This window comes from Monodelphis domestica, chromosome 3 (genome assembly GCF_027887165.1).
Source record: "Monodelphis domestica isolate mMonDom1 chromosome 3, mMonDom1.pri, whole genome shotgun sequence".
NCBI lineage: Eukaryota > Metazoa > Chordata > Mammalia > Didelphimorphia > Didelphidae > Monodelphis > Monodelphis domestica.
Genome location: NC_077229.1, coordinates 293984034 through 294010913, shown reverse-complemented (window position 1 = coordinate 294010913; position 26880 = coordinate 293984034). Strand labels below are relative to the sequence as shown.

General features: G+C 37.7%; 1 pseudogene; it reads left to right on the top strand.

The window, feature by feature from the left end:
- The first annotated feature begins 9856 nt into the window (after nucleotides 1-9856).
- Nucleotides 9857-26524, top strand: LOC100617976 (dynein regulatory complex subunit 2-like; annotated as a pseudogene).
- Nucleotides 26525-26880: the final 356 nt, after the last annotated feature.

The window sequence follows — 26880 nt, the reverse complement described above, 5'->3', positions numbered from 1 at the left end:
CTCTTCTTCTGGCAATATCCCAACCAACTGCATTCAGTTGCCTCTGTACTCAAGTGGCACATTGCTGAACATCTCTCATCAGGAGAGAAATTTCTCTCCCTCCCCATCTGCCGGCATGCATAAAAGGGATTACTGTGAAGAGGAGGGTGGAGTGTGATTCATTCTTAACAGCAAAGTAACTCGAAAAGGAAATTGCCTGGTTTGCCAGGATGACACAGTTCATTGTAACTTGTTGTGACCAGGCCTGCCTGTCATGCCACAGTCTACCTTTGCCTTGGAAATCAGACAAGTAAACATGCCAGGCACACTTCAGGTCTAAACCACTACAAAGTGACTAAGCTGCCTTTTTCTTTGCCCCGTCTTTCACTTCTGACAACTCCCCAACTTTATGCAATGGTGATCCATTTCATTGACATCAAGACTCTGAGCAAATGGAAACAATTAAGATGTAGAGATAGGTCTGGGATGGGAGGAAGGGTGGGAGGGTGGAAGGGGGATCACAGACAGCCAGAACACTGAGACACTTGTGTTTTTAACACATCCACTATGAATTGTTTCCTCTTTCATGTCCATGGGGCTCACTAAACACTAATGAATAACTAAAAGAAATGCCTGATGCTGTGACTATATTAAGGTAATGTTTTTTTTTTTTAATTCCTTTATTTTTGGCTAATTAGGGAAAAGGATTGTTTGCGTCTCAACAGGGTTAAAACATCCCTTAGCCACTTTTATTATTTTCTTTTTTGGAGTGCATATATGGAAAGGAAGGAAGGAAGGAAGGAAGGAAGGAAGGAAGGAAGGAAGGAAGGAAGGAAGGAAGGAAGGAAGGAAGGAAGGAAGGAAGGAAGGAAGGAAGGAAGGAAGGAAGGAAGGGAGGGAGGGAGGGAGGGAGGGAGGGAGGAAGGAAGGAAGGAAGGAAGGAAGGAAGGAAGGAAGGAAGGAAGGAAGGAAGGAAGGAAGGAAGGAAGGAAGGAAGGAAGGAAGGAAGGAAGGAAGGAAGGAAGGAAGAAAGGAAAGAAGGAAGGGAGGGAGGAAGGGAGGGAGGGAGGGAGGGAGGGAGGGAGGGAGGGAGGGAGAGAGGGAGGGAAGGATGGAGGGAGGGAGGGAGAGAGGGAAGGATGGAGGGAGGGAGGGAGAAAGGAAAGGAAAGAGGAAAGGAAAGGAAAGAGGAAAGGAAAGGAAAGGAAAGGAAAGGAAAGGAAAGGAAAGGAAAGGAAAGGAAAGGAAAGGAAAGGAAAGAGGAAAGGAAAGGAAAGAGGAAAGGAAAGGAAAGGAAAGGAAAGGAAAGGAAAGGAAAGGAAAGGAAAGGAAAGGAAAGGAAAGGAAAGGAAAGGAAAGGAAAGGAAAGGAAAGGAAAGGAAAGGAAAGGAAAGGAAAGGAAAGGAAAGGAAAGGAAAGGAAAGGAAAGGAAAGGAAAGGAAAGGAAAGGAAAGGAAAGGAAAGGAAAAAGGAAAGGAAAGGAAAGGAAAGGAAAGGAAAGGAAAGGAAAGGAAAGGAAAGGAAAGGAAAGGAAAGAGGAAAAAGGAAAGGAAAGGAAAGGAAAGGAAAAAGTCAGAAATAAGACAGGAGTCCAAGGAAATAGAGTGAGAAAGAGAATGGGTTTTAGAGAGACTATCAGTCTCTAACAAAGGGAACTAAAGACTAAAAAGATTAAGTAACTTGCTCATGTTCCTAAGTTGTTCAAACTCATAAAACCTGGCTTCAAATTCTTGTTTCCAAATTCTAAATGCATTGTGCTCACTCTCCTTCAAATTCTGTCACCTGTTTTCATCCAGCCTCCTTAGTCATTAGAGAAACTGTACATCAGCAAGCAGTATTTGGTACTGACTTAATCCGACCAGATGCTTCCTCTCTCTAGCACACATTCAGCAGCTTGTCCAGGGTCCAGTGCTCTAGAAACTGGTACATTTCTTTCGCACCCATGAAAGGTAGCTTGATTTCAGGAATGGCAATAGTTTGGCACTGACTTTGAGGCAATTTTGAGATATCTGAGAGATACCATACAGAACTGGACTTTAGCCCATCTCTGCAGCCTCTTGTATATAATGCCAATTGTCCCCAGATCTAACAAGGATGACCAAGATCCAGGTTATTCCTACTGCAGATACACACTTATATGTAGCACCCCCTGAGCCCATGTCTCATTTTAATGCTATAACTGAATGGGCTAAAATGGAAGGATTTTTTGAGGAATGGAGAGACAAGATGATATTCACATGGGTGCATTTGGCTCTGCAATAGTGTAAGTTGAGATAGCATGCCATTGTGAATGAGACACTAGATGTGGATTCAGGTGTATAGAGCACCAGGCCAAGATCTGGCCTTAGACACTTCCTAGCTGTATGACCCTGGGCAAGTCATTTAACCTCATTTGCCTAGTTCTTATCCTTACTGCTCATGTACCTTAGAATCAATGGACTCTAAGATAGAAGATAAGGTTAAAAAAAAAAAGAAAAATTCAGAAGAGTTGCTCTAACAAGTCGGTTTCAGAGAAAAAAATCTCACTGTTATTATTGTTAATATTATAGATGGTAACATGATGCTTCTAGCTAGGCCAAAGGGAGACTGAGATGAAGGATCTAGGATCTTGGTCAGGATTCAAGAAGGGAGACAAATGAAAAGTTTTAAATTTGTCACTCATTTGGAGGATAGGAAGAGAGTAATGATAGAACACAGGGGAAAAGATAAGAGAGGGAGAAGTGGGACTTGATATAGATAGTAAACAGGGAACAATCTGGTGACATCATGAAGCAATTGCAATGTGACAGGATGGAATGAGAAACCTTTGGGGTTTGTGGCAGGTTGGCCATTATTGGAAGATAGAGTTTTATGTCTTGTTAGTAACTCTCAAAAGGGAGCATGGAAAGGAAAGTGCCTGCAGTACTGTAAAGTTATGATATATAGAGAATCAAGCAGGAGATCATAGATTCAAAGGGGACATTGTAAGATTTTTCAATGAAAAAGGCAATGAGAAGAAAGGTAAATAAACACTTAAAATGAATTTGATTGTCTTCTCATCCTTGACTCTCTGAGTTCTATAGACAGTTTTCTCTGTTGGATCTTCTCCTGCCAGTATGATAGATCCTTTTTATTCTCCTTTAGTTGATCATTGTCTGTATCTTTCCCCTTAAAGCCATGTCCCAAATTCTTCTTTTTCTACATGTTCCCCTCTGGGTGATTTCATCAACCCCATAGGGTTCAATTATCATATTAATGCAGATTCCTGACAGATGTATATATCCAGGCTTACTATCACTCTTAAATTTCAGTTTTAAATCATTTGATGCCTTATGGAAATTTTGAACTAATGATTTTAAAGGAACCTAAAACTCGATATAACCCAAACTGAATTTATTCTCTTTCTTCCAACCCATCACTGTTCCAAACTTTCTTGTTTCTTTAAAGAGTGATGCCATAATTCCAGTCACTCAAGTTCTCAATCATAGAGCCATCCTTGACTTCTCATTCTTCCTCACCCCACTCCATATCCATTTGGCGGCAATTCTTGTCTATTCTGCCTTCACAGCATTTCTACTGCCTGTCCCCTTTTCACTACTCACAACCACTATCTTCCTTCATTGCTGTTATTTAGTTATTTTATTGGTCATGTATGACTCTGGGACTCCATTTGGGGTTTTCTTGGCAAAGATATTGGAGTGGTTTGCTTTTTCCTTCTCCAGCTCATTTTGCAGATGAGAAAACTGAGGCTAACAGGGTTAAGTAACTTCATCCCTCCCATCTGGACTATTGTAATAGCATCCTAATTGGTCTTTTTGCTTCTTCCTTTTGAAATATATCTCTATATATTTGCCAATATGATATTTTTAAATCACAAACTCAGTCATAAAATTTTCTTTTTTAAGGAACTATATAGTTGATAACCTGTTACCTCTGAGGACCAAAGACAAACTCATTTTGGGGGCATTTTTAAAACACATATCTTTCAAGGCATCATTGCCCTTCATGCACTACTCTATAAATTAGACATTGTTCTTCCATCATTATAGTCCATCTGCCATCTTTATGCTTTGATTCAGGCTAGCCCATAATCCTGGAATATGCCCTCTTCATCCCTGCTGCTTGGAATCTCTGACTTCCTTTAAAGTTCACTTCAAGCCTCTCCTCCTTCAATAGCCCTTATTGATGTTCTCAGCTCTTCTTTTCCTCCCCCAAATTATCTTGTTTTCACTTTGTATTTACTTATCTAGTCATATACAGACACATTCCCTCAAGAGAAGAGAAGCTATTTGATGACAGAGAATGTTTCATTTTTGTGTTTCTATTCCCATCACATAATGCATAGTGTCTGGCACATAGCAACTATTTAATAAGTGATTGTTGATTTATTGAATGACTGACTGACATCCTTCTTTTAAAAATGAGGTTATACTTAATGCCAGTCGAGAAAGTAAGCTACTTTGCTTTTGGTAGAAAGAGATCTCTAGCAAATGATCAGATGACTGAAATACCTCATCACTAGTATAGTATGCACCAATGGGATCAAATTCCTGAACTCATCTATGTTCTTCCTCCCTACATGGTTAGGAGACTGATGACAGTTTTATTTCATCTGTTTCTCATCTCTTTAGATGTCTTCCATCTTTAATCTCTATGATGTTAAAATTCTCTTATTTATTTGTAAAAATAGTCTACTCTTGAGGACATTTGGGTCCTTTGTCCCTGAGCCTATGGAACAACTTACATTTATTACATTTTTAAGGGGAAGGGAGAAGTAAGTAGGAAGTAACTGCTCTTTTGTAGCCCGGTATGTACTCGCATTTATCTGGTCTGCCTTTTAAAAAGTAGTCTGATGCTACTAATTTGCTGGCATTAATATTTTGAAGATTAGATTTTTTTAATTTGCAAAAGAGAGAATGTTTTAAATTTGAATTTTAAAACTATTCAGTATGGCTACATTTTCCCCCCAAAAAAACTTTTCAAATGCTCACCTTTATATTTATCTGTAATTTTCTAGTTACAAAGGACTTTAATATATATACCTTGTTTCCTGTTAGATGGCTTTTTACAAAACCATACAGTGTCACTCCCTTGCCAAATGACATGTTGGCATTAGCTTTATAAGGATTTAGGTAGTGAGCTAAAAAGTGTCAGATTGTTGAAGAGAGAACTTAGACTGGGAAAACAAACATAAAAAGGCCAATGAATATGTGCTCTGCATAGCAGCAATGAGATTTCTCCCTCATCATTTGTGTCATTTTCCTTTTCCTTCAGTTAATTCCTATGCCTTTGTGACCCTTCCAAGTTTTCTGACCCCATCTTGAACATGGGATTCATATAGGTAGCCAAGAGAGAACAGAAACAAATTCTGATCCACTGATTTTTTTACTTTAATAGAAAGAATGGGATGGTTTGGACCTCAGCAGATCTAAAACATCTCCTTGCCACTTTCATCACCCTCCTTCTCTTTGAGCTTTCTTCAAGCTCCAAAATTCTTTAATTCCCTGTATCTGTCCTTTCCTTTAAACTGGTACTTCTAGAGACCCATGATACTGAATTTTAACATCTAAGGTTTAGGGGAGGCTGAATCCAAAGATATAGAGGGGTGTCTATTTGGGAAGTAGAAAAGTTATTCATGGAATATCTTATTAGGAGATCCATGCAGTTTCTCACAGGATCATAGATTTAGAGTTGGAATTTACTTAGAGTCTTGGAGACCGCACTTTGCCAATCAGGCAACTGAGGAACAGAGAGGTTTACCCAAGGTCACACATCTAGTAATTATCTGAGGCATGTGTATTTATTCATTTGTTAGACCCTTACTTTCTGTCCTAGTGACAATTCTAAGACAGAAAAGCAGTAAGGGCTAGGCAATGGGGATTAAGTGACTTGTCCAGGATCACATAGTTAGGAAGTGTCTGAGGCCAAATTTGAACCTAGATCCTCCCACCCAATTCTAATCTTGGCACTTTATATATTGTGCTACCTGGCTGCCCCTGAGATAGGTTTTAAATACATCTTCCTGAATTCACATCTAGTATCTCATTCATCATGGTACACTGACTCAATTTACACTAATGCAGAGCCAAATGCACCCATTTGAATGTCTTTTTGTCCCTCCATCCTTCAAAATATTCCATTTTGGCCCATTCATTTGCGATATTAAAATGAGGCATCGGCTGAGGTGGTGAGATTCTTGACACTATTAATTCTGAATTTGATTTCTCATTCTCTTGGGAAACAATATTATGTTAAAAGGTGCTATAGATAATGAAATATTATCAGTATTAAACTTATATTCACTAGACATTATAGCATATTTTTAAAGGGAAGACTAAAGGAATTTACAAGTGTAAATAAATAAGAAAATTATAATAATGGGGGATTTCCCTAAAAGCTTACTTTCTTTTATATATATATATATGTATATATATATATATAAATTATATATATATATGTATATATAAAATCCTTACTATGTATTGGATCTAAGGCAGAAGAGTTGTAAGGGCTAGGCAATGGGAGTTAAGTGACTTGCCCAGGGTCACACAGGTAGGAATATGTCTGAGGCTAGATTTGAACCTAAAAACTCCTGGTTTTAGGCCTAGCTCTCAATCCACTGAGCCACCCAGCTGCCCCCAGTTTCTTTGTTTTGGGTACATAGAGCTCACCTGTATGCTTGACATTTTTTAAAATTTTGTTCCATAGATTTCCTGTATTTTTGCATTTGAATCCTTTTCTCTGAGAATCCACTCTTGTACAGAATCTCTTGTTTTTAGCACTGAATTCTCTATTCTGTAGCTAAATTTGATGAACTGAAGAGCTCTAAGTTTTCTTATTATTTATTTGATATTTCCACATATTCATTAGACTATGAGGTCCTTAAGAAGAGACTATTTTTTGCCTTTCTCTTATATGTCCAGTGCTTAGTACAATACATCTAAAGTGCTTTTATACTGATAATTATATTTTGAGTCATTTCAAAGATCCATGGGGTTACTCCATTCTCATTTCAAGGAATCATACCAGGGCATCTAGGTAGTACAGTGGATAGAGCCACCAGGCCTGAAGTCAAAAGGGCTTAAATTCAAAATTTAGCCTCAGATACTTTGTAGGGGCAAGTCACTTAACCCCAATTTCTCAGCCCTTACTGCTCTTCTGCCTTGGAAATGGATACCTAGTATCAAGACTAAGACAGAAGGTAAAGGTTTCTGAAAAAGAATCCTTTAAAATTTGTGGTGATACTGTTACATTTTTCATAGGATTCTGATTTAATTTCCTCATTCATTTGAAAATACTTGTCTATTGGTATTGCTCTTTTCCTCAACTTTAAGAAAAAGGCTCTCTTCTGTAAGTTTTTATTTTACTTTATTTTTTATGTCTTTATCTTAGAGTGACTACTAAGAATTCCTTCTAAGGCAGAAGGGTGTTAAGGACTAGGCAATTGGGGCAAAATAATTTGCTCACAAGTCACACAGCTAAGAAGTGTCTGAAGCCAGATTTTAACCCAGGTTCTCTCAACTCCAGGTCTGGCTTTCTATCCACTGAACCACCAGGCTGTCCATTCTACCCTATCCCTTAAAGCACCAGATTGGATATGAGGGAAATGCAGTTAGGGCTGAAGGAATGTTGAACAGGGGAGGCTGGGTTCACTGGGATTGTTTGTAATGGAAGAGACCTTTACAATGGTATTGCCATTAAAAACAGTTATTTTTTTAATTTAATGAAGAAATATTAGTTGTTAGTTTTTGTAATTATTCTGGTGGATTTTATTTATATATTGTTTATTGAAATTTTTTGTTTGCTTAAGGATTTTCCATCTTTTAGCTTTTGAAGCTTTAGTGTTCACTAAGGCATTTGCTCCCTGTCCCCTTCTCTCAAACCAATATATTTGGACTATTTCTATGATCCTCAGATTGCAAAGGTAATTAGATGGAATAATACAGCAGGAAAATTAATTGGACACTTTATTTAGCCCTGTTCTCCACCTTTTCTAATCTAATTCTTCTCGGATTCATTGCCCTATCTGAACCTGAATTTCTTCAGTTCATTGTCATGTTGTCTGAAAGCTGTGTGCTGTTCTATGCAGAGATGGGGGGGGGGGTTACCCCAGGCTATAATAAGAGTGGTGACCTGATCTCCTCTCCATTTTTTTCTCATTTTCCCTACTTGATGCCTGCTTCTCCCTCTGAAGAATTAAATAACTGTAACCAACATCAGGCTACTGATGTCTTCTTTCCTACAAAATCTCCTCACCCAGGCTCCATATTTCATAGTTCTCTTTTTTCTTTCTTCATAAGCCTGGAAGATTTTCTGATTCAGAGATCTTTTTCTTCCCTAGAAGTGGGAAGTCTAATGGAAAACTTCCAACAGATTAACTTCAATGGACAGTTCCTAAAATGACAACAATCATATAGGCATATAGGGCTGTTGCTATGGGTCAAGGTATAGAAGAGAAGGGAATGCTAGAGATAAGAATACTATGGAGCACCAAGCTGGATTTCAATTACTTTCTCTATAAGAATTGCATTGTTCAAGTATTTGCAACAGAATAATGAAATATTGGCCATGAAAGACAAGACATGGCCATTTGTATAAAAAATGTTTTAGGTTTCTTATGTGGAAAATATGAATAAATCACATAATATGAAAGACAAAAAAACTAATGTAATGTTAAGTTGAATTAAGATCATAAATTAACCGATTTAGACCTGGAAGGAACAACTAGAAGGTATCTAATCCAACCAGGTCATTGAATTCAATTTCCTCATTATACAGATATACATTTTCCTCATTATACAGACAGTGTACAATTTATATGTCATATAACTTCCTCATTAAACAGACAAGAAATATGTCCCAAAGGTGTAAGTGACTTATCTCAGGTTACATTAGACAACTTGGTGACATCATAGATGGAGTGCTGAACATGCAATATGGAAGACTTGAATGCAAATCCTGATTCAGTCATTTATTATCTATAACCCTGGATAAATCATTTGCCATCTATTAGCCTTGATTTCTGCAAAATCAGAATAATAATAGCACCTACCTCACAGGGTTGATGTAAGGACCAAATGAGGGAATATATCTTAAATCTTAAAGGGTTAAATAAATATTTTTAATAATATTATCATCATCATTAGACTATAAAAAGTATTTAAGAGTAGTAGTGTACAGTATTAGGAAGGCGAGAATATGTTTGGATTCTGCCCTGGTGAATCCATACCTGAAATATCAAATGCAGCATTTTAGAAAAGGCTATCTAAGAGTCAAATGAACTGCTTCAGGAAGTACTGAGTTCCTCCCACACTAGAGGTCATTTAGCATTTACTAGATAAGCACTTGTCAGAGATGCTATCCTAGAGACTCTTGTTCAGTTGTGAATTAAACTAAAAGGCCATTGAGTTTCTTCCAAATACGAGATTCTAGGCATCTGTGACCATCTGGTTTAGCCCTCTACCCTCAAACAGACAAAGGTATTAATTTTCATATTTTACAGATGGGGTGCTCTTCAAGCTTCTTTTCAAACACAAATTCCCATGGAAACGAAAATGAAAAATGAAGATTGAAATCAAAAGTCCAAGCCATTCAGCTCTTTTTTGTTAAAGTCAAAGGCTGAGCAGATGCCAAACAAGAGGGTTGCCTAAGATACATCTGACTTACAGTTCTTCACACTTGTCTCCCTGAATTTCACACACACACACACACACACACACACATGTAGAGAGAGGGGAGGAAAGAGAGAGGACAGAGAGAGAGTAGAAAAAGAGAGAGACAGAGAGAGAGAGAGAGAGAGAGAGAGAGAGAGAGAGAGACAGACGGACAGACAGACAGACAGAGAGAGAGGACTTTCTTTCTTCACTCCTCCAAACTCCACTCAGCCCATTCTCAAATCATGGATTTCATGGTTACCTATACCAAACTGATCTTGCTTTTAATCCAAAAGAGAGCATTCCTTCCCTTTTTCATCTCAACATCTCCTGATGGGAATGAGAAACTAAGGTAACACAAGGACAAGAGAGACACCTACAGAATTTTCACTTCTTCCACAACTTTTGGGGTTTTTTGGAGATCTTCCCTCTAAGCACTATCCTGATTTAATTGATGAGATGAGCTCATGACAGTAGGCTGAGAGCTCTGCTCAGCTCTGGAATGCTGAAAATGCACTTACAGTTGTTTTGTGTGAGAGATGTTTAAGTTCGAAAGCTAATGTAGTGGGGTTTTGGCTTTGGTTTTTCTATTTTTCTTTGGTGGTTTTCTTTGGCCCAAGCTCTTTGTAACATGTTGATTCCCCTACCTACATATACAGACATTCACAATACACAGCTTTTCCAAAGAGTATATAAAAAGAGATCCACCCTTCTAGTTTAACTTTGGGAGAATTGTATACTTGAAAACAGCTTTTGGCTCACATGACTCTTCATCTTGCCTGCTGCAAATATGGGGATTAAGGGTGAAATTAGGTTGGACAAATTAACCCAATGTAGAAGGGGAAGATATTACCCCTAGGCATCGAGGAGAGAGTAGACTAGAAATCAATTGAATGGGACCAAAGTGAACTATATTATTGGCTCTGCTTCAGAGGTCACCCCAGTAAGAGCAGTATCAGAACAAAACCAGACCTAGTGAGGAATTCACAGACACAGGACCTGCTAGAAAGGGAGTTAGCTATTTAATGAGTAAGGAAGTATGCACAGGCCCCTCAGGTCAAAGGTTAACAGGCCAGGTTTCAACTACCTTATTAAGTAGACACAGACCACTGGAGGATGTTCAGGGGGTGAAGTTTTAAATGGGCAATATAAAATCCAATGGATTTTTTTTATTTCTAAATTTAATGAAGATAGCAAAAAAGAACACTTAAGCTCTCGGGAAATTGAAGTCAAGGTTTTACATCCTATTTGGGCACTCTGCCCTGGTTTTGAAGGGCAACATCTCCCAGAGAAATCTGTTCTTAACTTGAGAGGTTGTTAGGCCATGGACAGGAAGGGAGGAGAGTTAAATAGTTCCTATTTTGTTCCCATATTTCATTAAAAAGGGACAAATTCCTTGTCCCCCATAATTACTCCCTAAACTGATAGTCAATGCTGTTTTAAAAAAAGAAGACAGTCTTTAAAAGGATGAAACCTCCTTAACCTATGTAAGATAAATGTTAGATTGTAAAAGTTTCAGCAAAATACAAGATCCAAAGTGCTAAATAATATTCAACTTCTTGCTATGAGTTATTCATCCAGTTTCCACAAAAGTATAAAATCTTGACCCATGGATATTGAGTACACATTTTCTCATTGTAATCTAGTGCTTACCATCCATGTTGAACCTAGCAACAGTGAGAAATTGAGTGTTTTTAGCAGAAATAAACATATCCTTTTGTCATTAAAGGCAAGTTTTCTATTATATACATGGAGAATATGTTCAACTCATGATTCCATAGATAGCTAACTATGGCTCTTTTCTGCTAGACCATGACATAAATACAAGTCAGAAATGTCTGTCTCCTTATAAAAATGTATCCCACTCCCTTCTTGGTTAGGGTTAGGGCATTTAAAGTACCAGCACACCCTCCTCCCTATAAATCTGATATCACAGCAGGCTCTTGAGTATCCGGCGCATGCTTAGGAATTGTTAATATTAGATTTAGAGCTATTTACACTGGCACACATATTGCTTCCTGAAAGATCACATACCAATGAGACTGTGTACAATTCTTAGGACTTAAGTTCACAATTATACAAAATGTTATTCTTCCACTCACTCTTCTAACACTAGATCCTTCATCCAAATCCCAGACACAATGTTTTATGCTGCCTTCCTATCTCAATCCCAGCTCGGATGCATGCCTCTTTGGTCTTTTTAAGCAAACCCTTCCAACCCAAGTCTCTGTGACTCAGGAATGCTCCAACACCGATGGGACAAAAAGCACATACATTTTACAAACACACTCACTAGTATATGTAGGCTGGTAGAGACACAAGCTGCCAACTGCTTCTGTTGATGCTGAAGCCGCAACGACTGAAGACCCACAAAAGAAAGTTCTTGTCACCAAAGGACATGGGTCAGCCACAGACAGCCTAGACCAATGAAATTACAAGTCCAGCAAAGCGAGCAATGTACCACTGGCTACCATCAATGAACCTTCAAGTGATTTATTAGAATTTTAGAAATTTAACATTTTCTTAGAAAGTCGAGAGTACTCTACTATAAAAGTTCTATACACTTATGTCCTCAGAGAGGAGATACAATATGGCTCTGGGTCTATTTGTAAAGTCTGTAGAGCTTAGATGGAACTTCCACAGCCTAAAGGTGGTCCTTTGGATTGAAAGCCAGAACTAGAGACTCCTGTCTGGGTTCAAATCTTGCCTCAGACACTTTCTAGCTGTCTGACCCTCAGCAAGTCACTTAACTCCCATTTGCCCAGCCCTTACCACTCTTCTGCCTTAGAACCAATACACAGTATTGATTTTAAGACAAAAAATAAGAGTTAAAAAAAAGAATTCAGTCACCCATGGACCACAATGAAGTTCTTTAAGATTTTTGTAGGAAACTCAACATATCTGTATAAAATTATCTAATTCTGAATTAAAAATGATTGAAAAAGACCAAATTCTGAGGAATGTACTATATAGTTCATACATCCATATATCCATACTCCATACATAGCTTCTGAAGCCACTCACAGATGAAGTTAAAAACAATTGAGTGAAAATAAAACATTTGGTTAGGAAATCTGCTGTTTAAAAGTGTTGCATATGCTACCTGGCTGCTTATATGAGCTTTGAATAAATCTTTCCAAATTATCTCAAGACTACAAATCCCTACCAAAAAATAATTTTAATAAAGAAAGCCAAATAATATGTTTTTCTTTCTTCAAAATATATCCTTAAAATGTTCTTTCTGGCATAAACAAAGTTTTCCTACTTTACTAGATACTTTAGAGGCACTTCAGCAGGACACAAGAATTTTTATGCTTTCTCTCAGTCCTGCCACAGAGTTGTTTGGTGACACAGATAGATTGTACTCTCTACCTCTTTTCAATTTATAAAATGGGAATTACAATCCCTTCCTTGTAGGAGTCTTAGAAGGACTCATTAGTTATTTATATAAAGGACTGTATTAGTATCATACTCAGCAGTGTCCTCACTACTAGATAAAAACAGCTACTTTTGCCAGAAAAAAAAAGCTTTCATATGATTATCTACCTCAAGAGGCTTTACATAAAAACTCTCCTTGTAATTATTTCCACACTTTAGTCGAATAAAAGGCCATGGTGTGGAAATGCAAAATAAAACAAGGCACTCAGTTCTGACAGTGTAGCTCCAGTAGATAATATAATGTGGCTCTAAAAACAACAGCATTTATTTCCATGGATGCCAGGAGCACGAGCAGGCCTAAAATTAGACCCACTGGTTTTATTTCAGTTTCTGGACACTGCTGAGTGCCAGACAGCAAAGTAGAACGGACTTTACCAATTAGCGGATTCCCCATCCAGTGATTAGCCTCCCAGCCTGTTCATCCTTCCCAACTTCGCAGCCAAATCGCTAGGCCCAAGGATTTTAAGTAACAATGTACTCATGTGTCCCAGGAGGGATTTCTGCCTGGGAATACATCAAGACTCTACTTCTTTAGTCCTTTGTACAAACAGAGCCATGCCACAACCCTCGAAGCCACAACAGAGTATCACAGTATTTTTTTCCCCCTTCAGAGCCATTTGTTTCCCTATTTAATTAAGTCTGGAAGAACATAATTAAGAATTAACCTTAATGACTGAATCATGGGTTGTTAGTTTTCTAAACTGATCATAAAATGCTTGTTAATGAACTGTCACTGATGGGCAGGTAAACCCATAGTCATCAAATAGGAAAGCAAGACTTGTAGAGGTGCAACCTGTCAATTGCTTCTGTGGTAGCTGAAGTCACAGCTACTGAAGATGGAGAAGAGAAAGTTGTTGTCACCAAAGTCCTTGACACCGTCAAACAATTCAACAGAAGAAATGGATATGATTAGCAGAAATGAAATTGGAAAAGCTGAAAGACCATTTGCTTTCTTACTGTACCATAAAGTATTATAGCACCTTTCCATTTGACTTGTGCGTGAAGCCTACTTATGCACTGTTTCCCACTTAGAATGTTAACTACTTGAGAAGGGGAATTTTATTCCTTTTCTACTTGTATGATTGGTGTTTAATACAGTGCTTTGCACATAGTAAGTTCTTACTACCTTTTCACTGATTTATGCAAGTGCTCTGAGTGATCTTCTAAAGTATTCATAATGAAGATTCTTACTTAAAACAGTTCACCCTCAGTTTCTTGGTATTTTCTATTTAAGGAGGGTATAAAAGGTTTTCTATTTGGGGGTTTGGGTAGAGGCTGGTGAATGAACCTGTAGAATACCTGACTCTAAGGAATGACACCAAATCCCTTGTACCTTCTTTCCTCCTTCTCCTCTTTCTGTCTCATTGCTCAGTCTGTGATACAGGACACTGGAGCTAGCCTTCAAAGTATCTCATCACAGTGTCAGTATTGACCTTGGCTGACTTTGGTATCAAAAGTTCTTCTGACTAATGAAGAAGGCTTATTATGCTAAGTGGTACATATGTAGCAATATAACAAATGAATAACATACATATATTGTCCAGTTTCTGCTATAGCAATATCATAGGCACATAATGATAAAAAATGAAAAACTGAATCTGTCTTACAGATGGCTTATAGCTCAAGAGTTAAGACCTTAGACATCACCTAGTCCAACTACTTCATTTTATAGAGAGAGCTCACATGAACTCTGAGGAACTTTATCCCATGCTCCTTCTCACAGATGATTCTCTACTCCCACAGCAAGGCTAAATCTCCGTTAGAGTACTAAGGGTACCACTTTAGTGAGGTTTGATTCTCTAATGCTACTATCTCAAATACTCACTCTCACGTGCTTCCCTCTCAAAATTACAATTAGAGAATAATTTTCTCCAACAAAGCTAAAGCAGCCCTTATAAAAGAGTATTTAGTAAGGTGGTATAGTAAAAAAGTAGCTATAAAATATCCTTTCAAAAGTCTGTGGTACACATTCCCACAAATAACTAAAGAGTCCAAAGGAAAGTGGGCTCTAGTTTAGGGAATCTCATGTGCCAAAGGATGAAATTTCTTTACTGAACTCCTTGTGGAACACTGAATCATCTATCCTTGGCTTCCAAAGGAGGCATTGCCATCAGCTCATCCAGGGTTGCCTCTTAGACACTGATGGGAAGCTAAAAAATCCATTCTGTGCCTGGAATTCCCTTTTCTCTTTGTGTCTATTTTCTATCTTTCTTGGCTTCCTTCAAATCTCAGCTAAAACCACATCTTCTCCAACAAACCTTCACTAGTCTCTGCTACTACCTTCTAAGGTTATCTTCAATAAAATATACATAACATATCTGTACATACTTGGAGTATTGTCTTCCCAATTAGATTGTGAGCTTCTTGAGGGGAGGAACTGGTTTTTGCCTTTGTTTTCATAACTACTACTTAGCATACTCTCTGAAGCATAGAACATAGAAGGCACATAAATTCTTAATAACTGTACTTTATTTCTGAAGCTTGTCAGATTTCCTTTTGGATAATGAGAAGGATTGGGATATGGAGAAGAGAAAGGGAAGTGAAGACCTAGACTATAGTCCCTCTTTCCCCCAGGAAATACTTCCTAAGGAGTTTCACTGGAAAAACAAGTCTGTTCCAACTTCTCTAAAACTATAGTTTTAACTAGATTGGTAATTTATAGAAAACCCCTAGAGTCTAGACAAATTTCCTACACCTATTCACAAAAGATTCCAGCACAACAATACTTCAGTTCCTGCATTTTTATACTTAAAGCCTGTGATTGATTGAAACTTTGAAATCGAAATCTATGTTTGAATAATAGATTGTTTTCACCTGGTTGAGGTACTGCTGTATCTTACTCTTTACTTTAAGTAGATTAGGGTGACTTGATTAAGTAAACCAATCAACTCTACTAACTGCCTAGATGAAAAGGAAACTGAAATTCAGAGAAGTTAAACAATTAAAGTCACCCAGTACAAAGAAGCAGAGCTAGCATTTGAAATCAAGACCTGTGACTCCAAATTCAGGCCTCTTTTCACTGTATTGAGCCTTCCAGGAGGCAGAATTAAGAGAGAGAAATCCACAATCATTAGAGAAAAGAAAAGATATACTAGGGATGACTCTGTTGTAGAAGGATTCATTGCTTTATGAAAAGATGACATAGCATCAACTCCTTTGACAAGGTAACTCCTCCTAATTTTTCAAAAGTGGGTGGAATTCAAATGGAGCACCAAGGTTGAACAGTGGATAAAGAGAGCCCTGGGACCTTAGGAAGGAAGGAAAGTTTAAATCTAGCCTCAGACACTTACTGGCTCTGTAATCTTAGACAAATTACTTAAATCTCAGTTTCATCAACTCTAAAATGGGGATATATAATAACAACAGCTACCATGCAAGATTATTAGGGGGAACAAATGAGATAATGTTTATAAAGAGCTTAGCATACTGTCTGACACATAATGAGGCACTTTATAAATGCTTATCCCCTCCCTCCAATTAGCAATATTCCCACCAATTTCATTAGGAACTTGTGTTTTGTCAAAGAATATATTGTTGTTGTTCAATCATTTCAAGTCATGTCTGACTCTTCTTGACCATATTTGGAGATTGTCTTGGTAAAGATATTGGAGTGGTTTGCAATGTCCTTCTTTAGCTCATTTTACAGATGAAGAATTGAGAACAACAAAGTTAAGTGACTTGCCCAGAGTCACCCAGCTAGTAAGTGTCTGAGGCCAAATTTGAACTCATGAAGATGGATTTTCCTTATTCCAAGCCCAGTGCTCTATCCACTGTAGCACCTGGCTACCCTCAAGTAAAGCAACTTACAAAGATAAGCTCCCTTTTCCAGATGGAGAAGTGGAAGAAGAATCCTTTTTTAATTTCAAATTTGGTTTTCTTTTATGCATATTCCTCTCTTTAAATGTAGATATACATCTTCAAAATGCAAGAAATGTCTAAAAGGAAAAAAATCCACCACCGTATTTCAGCACACATATGTAGAATAGCAAACACTGTTAGATTCTCAAATTAGGGGAAAATTCAGGTAGACATTGCCCTCCATAGCCAGCCACACAATCTGATTATGCCAAAGAACTAGCAGTTAGACTGAATCTTTTAGAGAACATGGAACAAAACCCTAGATTATGAATCACACACTGAAATCACCTCTAAAAGTCAGTCCCTCAAAAGGACTGCAGGTGTGGTACTTATGATGAAGGGAGAGAAGGTACCTCTTTCTCTTAACAACACAATAAATAACATGAGTAATTGAAATGGAAAATGGTTCATGTTGTGATATTATTGATAAAGGGGAAAAAATAGACATCATCCAAAGGGCAGGATAAAGATCTCAATTAAGGTTGAAGAGTCCGGTTTTGTTTGTTTGTTTGTTTGTTTGTTTTATTGTTGTTGTTTTTCCCAAAGGTTACACAGGTGAGGTCAATCTATTCTGTTTCTTACTTATTATTTGGAAAACTTTCTTAACATTTCTATATGGCAATTCCATACTTCAGGATCCAGCATTTCACTCTTTAACTTAGTTTTTTACTGCACCTACAGCAAGAAGCAATTTGATTCCTCTTCTTTCTCAGACCAGAAGCATATAAAAGCATAAAAGAATGATGCTGGGAAATTTGACATGAACCCTGGAAATAGTGTGTCCACTGACAAGGGTGCCTAAATTTACATTAAATTTTAAACTTTCAATATCATTTCTATATTTGATTTTATTTCCTCTTCTGCTCTTTTAAATTTGACTGCTAAATTTGTAATACATAATTTCCAAAGAAGATTCTTCTTTAAAACAAGTTAGTCAAAAAACTAGAATGACTTAGAGTGCAGCGAGGTTTGTGTAGGCAAAAGACACAAACAGCTGCCAAGAGATTTAGTCCCTGAATATATACAGGTCCATATAAAATATGTTGTCTATGACTAGTAAATAAACTGAACCCTTTTGCACCACTTCTGCCTTTTCCTGGATACCTATTACTCCTGGATAAAGCAAAAGATATGTTATTACAGAGATTTAAGGCCTTTTTGGCAGAAGAAGATGCTTTTTTCAAAGTGGAAGTTTGTCAAACAAGAAATCTGTAATTCAATGCGTAAGTCAATTTGTAATACTATGCGCAATTTCTCTCCAGGCACCACTTTGCTGAGAAAATATTACTGTGATTGCATCTTATCCTTGTGAAATAATCCCCACACAGTGAAATGAGAAATCATGAGCATGAAATAAATTGACTTGCTCACTGTAACAGAAATCACTAAGAAAATGTTCTTTAACTATATGTTTCCTGTTTAGATGAAGCTATTTTTTGCCTTAAGTGGAAAAAAAAGGTATTGAGTATTACTGATTCTCTGATAAATATACTTTCTATTCATGCCATAGGTTCAATTTTACCGTCAGCATCTGGAACTTGGCTTAAATATATGTCAAGAAGCATTTCGTCATGATACAGTAGAATAATCATCATTTGAAGTAAAAAACAAAACAAAACTGGCTACCAATACAAACTCCAATATTCAACAGCTGTGTTACCCTGATAAAATTATTGAGACTCAATTTCTTTATTTGTAAAAGGTCTAATAATTTTACACTATTTAAATCACAAGTTTCTTATAATAAAGCCCCTAAAGAATTTTTAAAATCATTCAGCATCATCAAGAAGTAGGTCAGATTTCTCCATCATTCTCCCTTGCCAGGACAAGCCAGCTAAAGAGAAGCATAATAGTATCTCAAACCTTGGACTTCTGGTCAAGATGGTGGCTTAGAGAAAGCTAAAGTCCAGATCTCCTGAAACCTTTCCTTACCGATCTCAAACTGAATGCTCCTAGAGCACTGAAATTCAAAATGATCAACAGCATAGACCCTGGGAGTCCTCCTCCTGGACCTGGACCTGGATCAAAAGGTATGCCCCCCCCAAAAGCCAGAACCCGAGACCACTTGGACCTAAGGGATAGGCAGAAGGAAGGTCCTAGGACCCATCCCCCCCAACCCAGAGCTCCGAGTCTGAGTCCGAGGCAACAGAGGCAACCTCAGAGCCCCACGGCCTGCTATTCTGAAGGCCACATCCTGAAAACAACCTAACCCAGTCGAGGGGGCATCCAGACAGCAGGGAAACAGAGAGAGACCAGGGAGCTCATAACCCCCTGGCTGGATCCTTCCATCAGAATCTCAGTTCAACCCAGGGAAAGCTAATCTTCTTATCAGTAGCCCTCGCCCTGAGCCCAGGGAAGCCACGGCCCCTCCCCCTCAGAGAGCAGGGTCTTCGGAAACAACAATAACTCTCAGGGCTGGCAAAAGGATCCCAGGGCCTGCTATTCTGAAGGCCTCTTCCTGAAAACAACCTGACCCAGTCGAGGGGGCACTCAGACAGCAGGGAAACAGAGAGACGGGGAGAGCTTATAACCCCCTGGCTGGATCCCTCCATCCTAGTCTCAGGTCCCTACCTCAGGGCACACTCAATTCAACCCAGGGACACCAGCAATTCCCGGCTTCCCGGGGAAGACATAACAACAACTTCATAGAAAGGACAATCTGCCTGGGGCTAAAACCTCTGAACACCAGACAGAGATAAGAAAAGCTAATTCTCCCCCACTCAGATAGAGATGGCAAACGACACTGAAGCACAAAAGCACCCAAATTCCAAAAATAAAAACCAAAAGAAGGGGGCAACTTTGGATACATTTTAGGGAGCAAAAATACAAAACACAGAGGAGACAGAAGAGGAAACACAAGCAAATGCCCCAAAACCTTCCAAAAGAAATGGAAACTCTTCACAAACCCATGAAGAATTTGAATCAGAAATGATCAAAAAGATGGAAGCCTTCTGGGAGGAAAAGTGGGAAATAATGCAAAAGAAATTCACGCATCTACAAAACCAGTTTGACCAAACTGAAAAGAAAATCCAGGCCTTAAAACAAGAACTAATAAAGCAAAACCAAAAGACCAAGAAACTAGAAGACAACATAAAATATCTCACTGACAAGGTGACAGATTTGGAAAATAGAGGGAGAAGAGATAATTTAAGAATAATTGGACTTCCAGAAAAGCCAGAAATAAACAGCAAACTCTACATCGTAATACAAGATATAGTTAAAGAAAATTGCCCAGAGATTCTAGAACAAGGGGGCAATACAGCCACTGACAGAGCTCACAGAACACCCTCTACACTAAACCCCCAAAAGACAACTCCCAGGAATGTAATTGCCAAATTCCAAAGCTCTCAAACAAAATAAAAAATCCTACAAGAAGCCAGAAAAAGACAATTTAGATATAAAGGAATGCCAATCAGGATCACACAAGACCTTGAAAGTTCTATTCTGAATGAACGTAAGGCATGGAACATGATCTTCAGAAAGGCAAGAGAGCTGGGTCTTCAACTAAGAATCAGCTATCCAGCAAAACTGACTATATACTTCTAAGTGAAAGTATGGGCATTCAACAAAATAGAAGATTTCCAAGTTTTTGCAAAGAAAAGACCAGAGCTCTGTGGAAAGTTCGATATCGAAAATCAAAGAGCATGGAATACCTGAAAAGGTAAATATGAAGGAAAGGGAAAAGGAGAAAAATGTTATCTTCTTCTTTTACTCAAACTCTCTTCTATAAGGACTATATTTATATCAATCTATGTATACTAACATGTGGGGAAAATGTAATGTGTAAATAGGGGGAAAAGAAAGACAAATAGAATAATCTTTCTCACACAAAGATTCACACGGGAAGGGGAGGGGAAGAAAACCCTTATAAGAAGGAGAAGAAGAGAGTTTTTACTTAAACCTTACTCTCAGGGAAATCAACTCTGAGAGGGAAGAACATCCAGATCCATTGGGATCTTGAATTCTATCTTACCCAATAAGGGTAGGGAGAAGGGAAAACCAAGGAGGGGAGGGGGAGAGGGAAAACAAAAGGGGAGGAAAAGAGAGGGGGGAGGGGGAGAGAACAAAAGGGGAGGGACTAAAAAGGGAAACATATAAAGGGAGGGGATAAGGGGGACTGATTTAAAGTAAATCACTGGACTAAAAGGTAGAGCCGAAGAAAAAAAGGTTAGAATTAGGGAAGATTATCAAAATGCCAGGGAGTCCACAAATGACAGTCATAACTTTGAATGTGAATGGGATGAACTCACCCATAAAACATAGACGAATAGCAGAATGGATTAGAATCCAAAACCCTACCATATGTTGTCTTCAAGAAACACACATGAGGTGGGTTGACACCCACAAGGTCAGAATTAAAGGATGGAGTAAGACCTTCTGGGCCTCAACTGACAGAAAGAAGGCAGGAGTTGCAATCATGATATCTGATAAAGCCAAAGCAAAAATAGACCTGATCAAAAGGGATAGGGAAGGTAATTATATTTTGTTAAAAGGGACTTTAGATAATGAGGAAATATGACTAATCAACATGTATGCACCAAATAATATGGCACCCAAATTTCTAATGGAGAAACTAGGAGAATTGAAGGAAGAAATAGACAATAAAACCATATTAGTGGGAGACTTAAACCAACCATTATCAAATTTAGATAAATCAAATAAAAAAATAAATAAGAAAGTGGTAAAAGAAGTGAATGAAATCTTAGAAAAATTAGAATTAATAGACATATGGAGAAAAATAAATAGGGATAAAAAGGAATACACCTTCTTCTCAGCACCACATGGCACATTCACAAAAATTGACCATACATTAGGTCACAGAACTTAGCACACAAATGCAGAAAAGCAGAAATGATAAATGCAGCCTTCTCAGATCACAAGGCAATAAAAATAATGATCAGTAATGGTACATGGAAAACCAAATAAAAAACTAACTGGAAATTAAACAATATAATACTCCAAAATCGTTTAGTTAGAGAAGAAATAATAGAAACAATTAATAATTTCATCGAGGAAAATGACAATGGCGAGACATCCTTTCAAACCTTTTGGGATGCAGCCAAAGCAGTAATCAGAGGTAAATTCATATCCCTGAGTGCATATATTAACAAACTAGGGAGAGCAGAGATCAATCAATTGGAAATGCAAATTAAAAAACTCAAAAGTGATCAAATTAAAAACCCCCAGCAGAAAAGCAGACTAGAAATCCTAAAAATTAAGGGAGAAATTAATAAAATCGAAAGTGATAGAACTATTGATTTAATAAATAAGACTAGAAGCTTGTATTTTGAAAAAACAAACAAAATTGACAAAGTACTGGTCAATCTAATTTTAAAAAAGGAATGAAGAAAAGCAAATTAACAGCATCAAAGATGAAAAGGGGGACAGCACCTCTGATGAAGAGGAAATTAAGGCAATCATTAAAAATTACTTTGCCCAATTATATGGCAATAAATACACGAATTTAGGTGACATGGATGAATATATACAAAAATACAAACTGCCTAAAAAACAGAAGAAATAGAATTCTTAAATAATCCCATATCAGAAAAAGAAATCCAACAGGCCATCAAAGAACTTCCTAAGAAAAAATCCACAGGGCCTGATGGATTCACCAGTGAATTCTATCAAACATTCAGAGAACAGTTAATCCCAATACTATACAAACTATTTGATATAATAAGCAAAGAGAGAATTCTACCAAACTCCTTTTATGACACAAACATGGTACTGATTCCAAAACCAGGCAGGTCAAAAACAGAGAAAGAAAACTATAGACCAATCTCCCTAATGAATATAGATGCAAAAATCTTAAATAGGATACTAGCAAAAAGACTTCAGCAAGTGATCAGAAGGGTCATCTACCATGATCAAGTAGGATTTATCCCAGGGATGCAGGGCTGGTTCAATATTAGGAAAACACAAGCAAACCAACAAGAACCACATGATTATCTCAATAGATGCAGAAAAAGCCTTTGATAAAATACAACACTCATTCCTATTAAAAACACTAGAAAGCATAGGAATAGAAAGGTCGTTCCTAAAAATAATAAACAGTATATATCTAAGACCATCAGCTAATATCATCTGCAATGGGGATAAACTAGATGCATTCCCAATAAGATCAGGAGTGAAACAAGGATACCCATTATCACCTCTACTCTTTGACATTGTACTAGAAACACTAGCAGTAGCAATTAGAGAAGAAAAAGAAATTGAAGGCATCAAAATAGGCAAGGAGGAGACCAAGTTATCACTCTTTGCAGATGACATGATGGTCTACTTAAAGAACCCTAGAGATTCAACCAAAAAGCTAATTGAAATAATCAACAACTTTAGCAAAGTTGCAGGACACAAAATAAACCCACATAAATTATCAGCTTTTCTATATATCTCCAACACAGCTCAGCAGCAAAAACTAGAAAGAGAAATCCCATTCAAAATCACCTTAGACAAAATAAAATACCTAGGAATCTATCTCCCGAGACAAACACAGGAACTATATGAACACAACTGCAAAACACTCTCCACACAACTAAAACTAGACTTGAGCAATTGGAAAAACATTAACTGCTCATGGATAGGATGAGCCAATATAATAAAAATGACCATACTACCCAAACTTATTTATCTATTTAGTGCCATACCCATTGAACTCCCAAATATTTCTTTACTGATTTAGGAAAAAACATAACAAAATTCATCTGGAATAACAAAAGATCAAGGATATCCAGGGAAATAATGAAAAAAAAAACACATATGATGGGGGCCTTGCAGTCCCTGACCTTAAACTATATTACAAAGCAGTAGTTATCAAAACAATTTGGTACTGGCTAAGAGACAGAAAGGAAGATCAGTGGAATAGACTGGGGGAAAGCGACCTCAGCAAGACAGTATACAATAAACCCAAAGATCCCAGCTTTTGGGACAAAAATCCACTATTTGATAAAAACTGCTGGGAAAATTGGAAGACAGTGTGGGAGAGATTAGGAATAGAGCAACACCTCACACCCTACACCAAGATAAATTCAAAATGGGTGAATGACTTAAACATAAAGAAGGAAACCATAACTAAATTGGGTAAACACAGAATAGGATATATGTCAGACCTTTGGGAGGGAAAAGACTTTAAAACCAAGCAAGACATAGAAAGAATCACAAAAAGTAAAATAAATAATTTTGACTACATCAAATTAAAAAGCTTTTGTACAAACAAAACCAATGTAACTAAAATCAGAAGGGAAACAACAAATTGGGAAAAAATCTTTATAGAAACCTCTGACAAAGGTTTAATTACCCAAATTTATAAAGAGCTAAATCAATTGTACAAAAAATCAAGCCATTCTCCAATTGATAAATGGGCAAGGGACATGGATAGGTAGTTATCAGATAAAGGAATCAAAACTATTAATAAGCACATGAAGAAGTGTTCTAAATCTCTTATAATCAGAGAGATGCAAATCAAAACAACTCTGAGGTATCACCTTACACCTAGCAGATTGGCTAACATGATAGCAAAGGAAAGTAATGAATGCTGGAGGGGATGTGGAAAAGTTGGGACATTAATTCATTGCTGGTGGAGTTGTGAACTGATCCAACCATTCTGGAGGGCAATTTGGAACTATGCCCAAAGGGCGACAAAAGAATGTCTACCCTTTGATCCAGCCATAGCACTGCTGGGTTTGTACCCCAAAGAGATAATGGACCAAAAGACTTGTACAAAAATATTCATAGCTGCGCTCTTTGTGGTGGCCAAAAATTGGAAAACGAGGAGATGCCCATCAATTGGGGAATGGCTGAGCAAATTGTGGTATATGTTGGTGATGGAATACTATTGTGCTAAAAGGAATAATAAAGTGGAGGAATTCCATGGAGACTGGAACAACCTCCAGGAAGTGATGCAGAGCGAAAGGAGCAGAACCAGGAGAACATTGTACACAGAGACTAATACACTGTGGTATAATCGAATGTAATGGGCTTCTCCGTTAGGGGCGGTGAAATGTCCCTGAACAATCTGCAGGGATCTAAGAGAAAAAACACTATTCATAAGCAGAGGATAAACTGTGGGAGTAGAAACACCGAGGAAAAGCAACTGCCTGACTACAGCAGTTGAGGGGACATGACAGAGGAGAGACTCTAAACGAAACTCTAATGCAAATATTAACAACATGGCAATGGGTTCGAATCAAGAACACATGTGATACCCAGTGGAATCACGTGTTGGCTATGGGGGGTGTGGGAGTGAGGAAAAGAAAATGATCTTTGTCTTTAACGAATAATGCTTTGGAAATGATCAAATAAAATAATATAAAATTTAAAAAAATAGTATCTCAAACCTTAATAAAATCAATACACAGTGAAGAACCATCCTGAGAGAAGTTAAGGCCAAAGTTTGGCTAAGGAAAGATATCAAGATCCTTAGCCAAACATTTGAAAGGGTGGAGGATTGCAACCACAGTGTCCTCAGATCTTTGGCTAAGAACCTGAGAGAAGCTGAAGAGCAGGATGTGTATGACCTCCATGGTCACTTACACAATATGGATGGGTTCCTAGCACTCCAAAGATGAGTGCTATAAAGAAAAACGGGCGGCCCTCATTAAGGAGTTTGAGACAGAAAGGAAGATGGTCATTAAACAACATGAGAAAAAGATGTTCTACCTCCAGAACATTTTCCTGGCCATGGAGCAGAACTTCATGCTGAATATAAAGTTAAGCTGGATTTCCAAAGCATGTGGGATGACCTCAAAAATAAGAATCTGGAAGAGAAGCATTTTCCATGAATGTAATTAGAAAGCACAATGGAAAATTGGTAGAGAAGTCTCCAGGAGACCCTATGAGTAATACAGATGCCACAGAAGACTAGAAGCTTATCTTTGAGACCTTGAAGTCAAGGGATGATAAGAGCTCTAAAATGATAGAGATGTAGAAGAAAAAAAATATATATATATAGAAAATTCAGGACTCCCTTGCTATCCCTGCCCTATAAAATCATCATACACATCTGGAAGAATGAGAAACAGAAATAACATATCCATGAAGACAAAGACCTGCCCCATCGGCAACTTCAAAAACTCAAACAACAAATGAATTGAGCCAAGTCAAGAGCTTGGTGGAACTTGACCAAACTGGAAGAGAGAAGTAAAAGAGTAATCTCACCATCAAAGCCCTGAGAAAAATTGTAAGAAGGTAGATCTCATTCACAAGCTTGCTGAGATATATAGGAAGTTTGAAACAGAAGACAAGGAAGTCCTGCCCTTCTGTTCCTCAATGTTGACAGCAGAGGAACTTCAGAAAATGGAAATAAATTATGAGGAACCAACAGTGGAACTTCCTAATTTGATGGAGAAGTACACGAGTTTGGAGAATTTCTAGAAAAGATATAACAAGGTAAAGTAGGAGCAACTAAGCCTAGAATGAAGATGAACTCAACTGCTAGAAAGCAATAAGAAACTTAGGCGTAAGCTGAAATAGTACCTAGACAGTATCTCAGTGAATGATGAAGTCTGAGACAGCTCAACCCACTATTTATTGTCAACAAAGCAGTAACATACCCCCAATCTGAACAGAGGGTATCCCATGACATACTATCTGGAGCATCATGTGGTTACACACTCTGACACCTTCTTCAGAGATGTCCTTAGGGGACCAGTCTCAGTCAATAGTAACTTGATATTAAAGGTTTTCATGAAGATCCTGTGTATATCATAGCTTTAAGTTTCTTCTTTAGTTAGTCATATTAAAATGCTATCACTATAAAGGAAAAAATGTCTTCCTATACTGAGTCTTATATAACCCCAATAAATTTAGTGAAGATAGGGGAAATCCCTTTATCATGACCTTACAGTAGAATCTTGACCTCAGCTCTCAACTCTGTCCCCAAGCAATGCAATTAGGATGCTGGGTAGCCAGTAGACAGATTCTATCTTTTAGATCCAGTTTTTTAATGGAAAAAGCCAAGGTCAACTTTGGAATA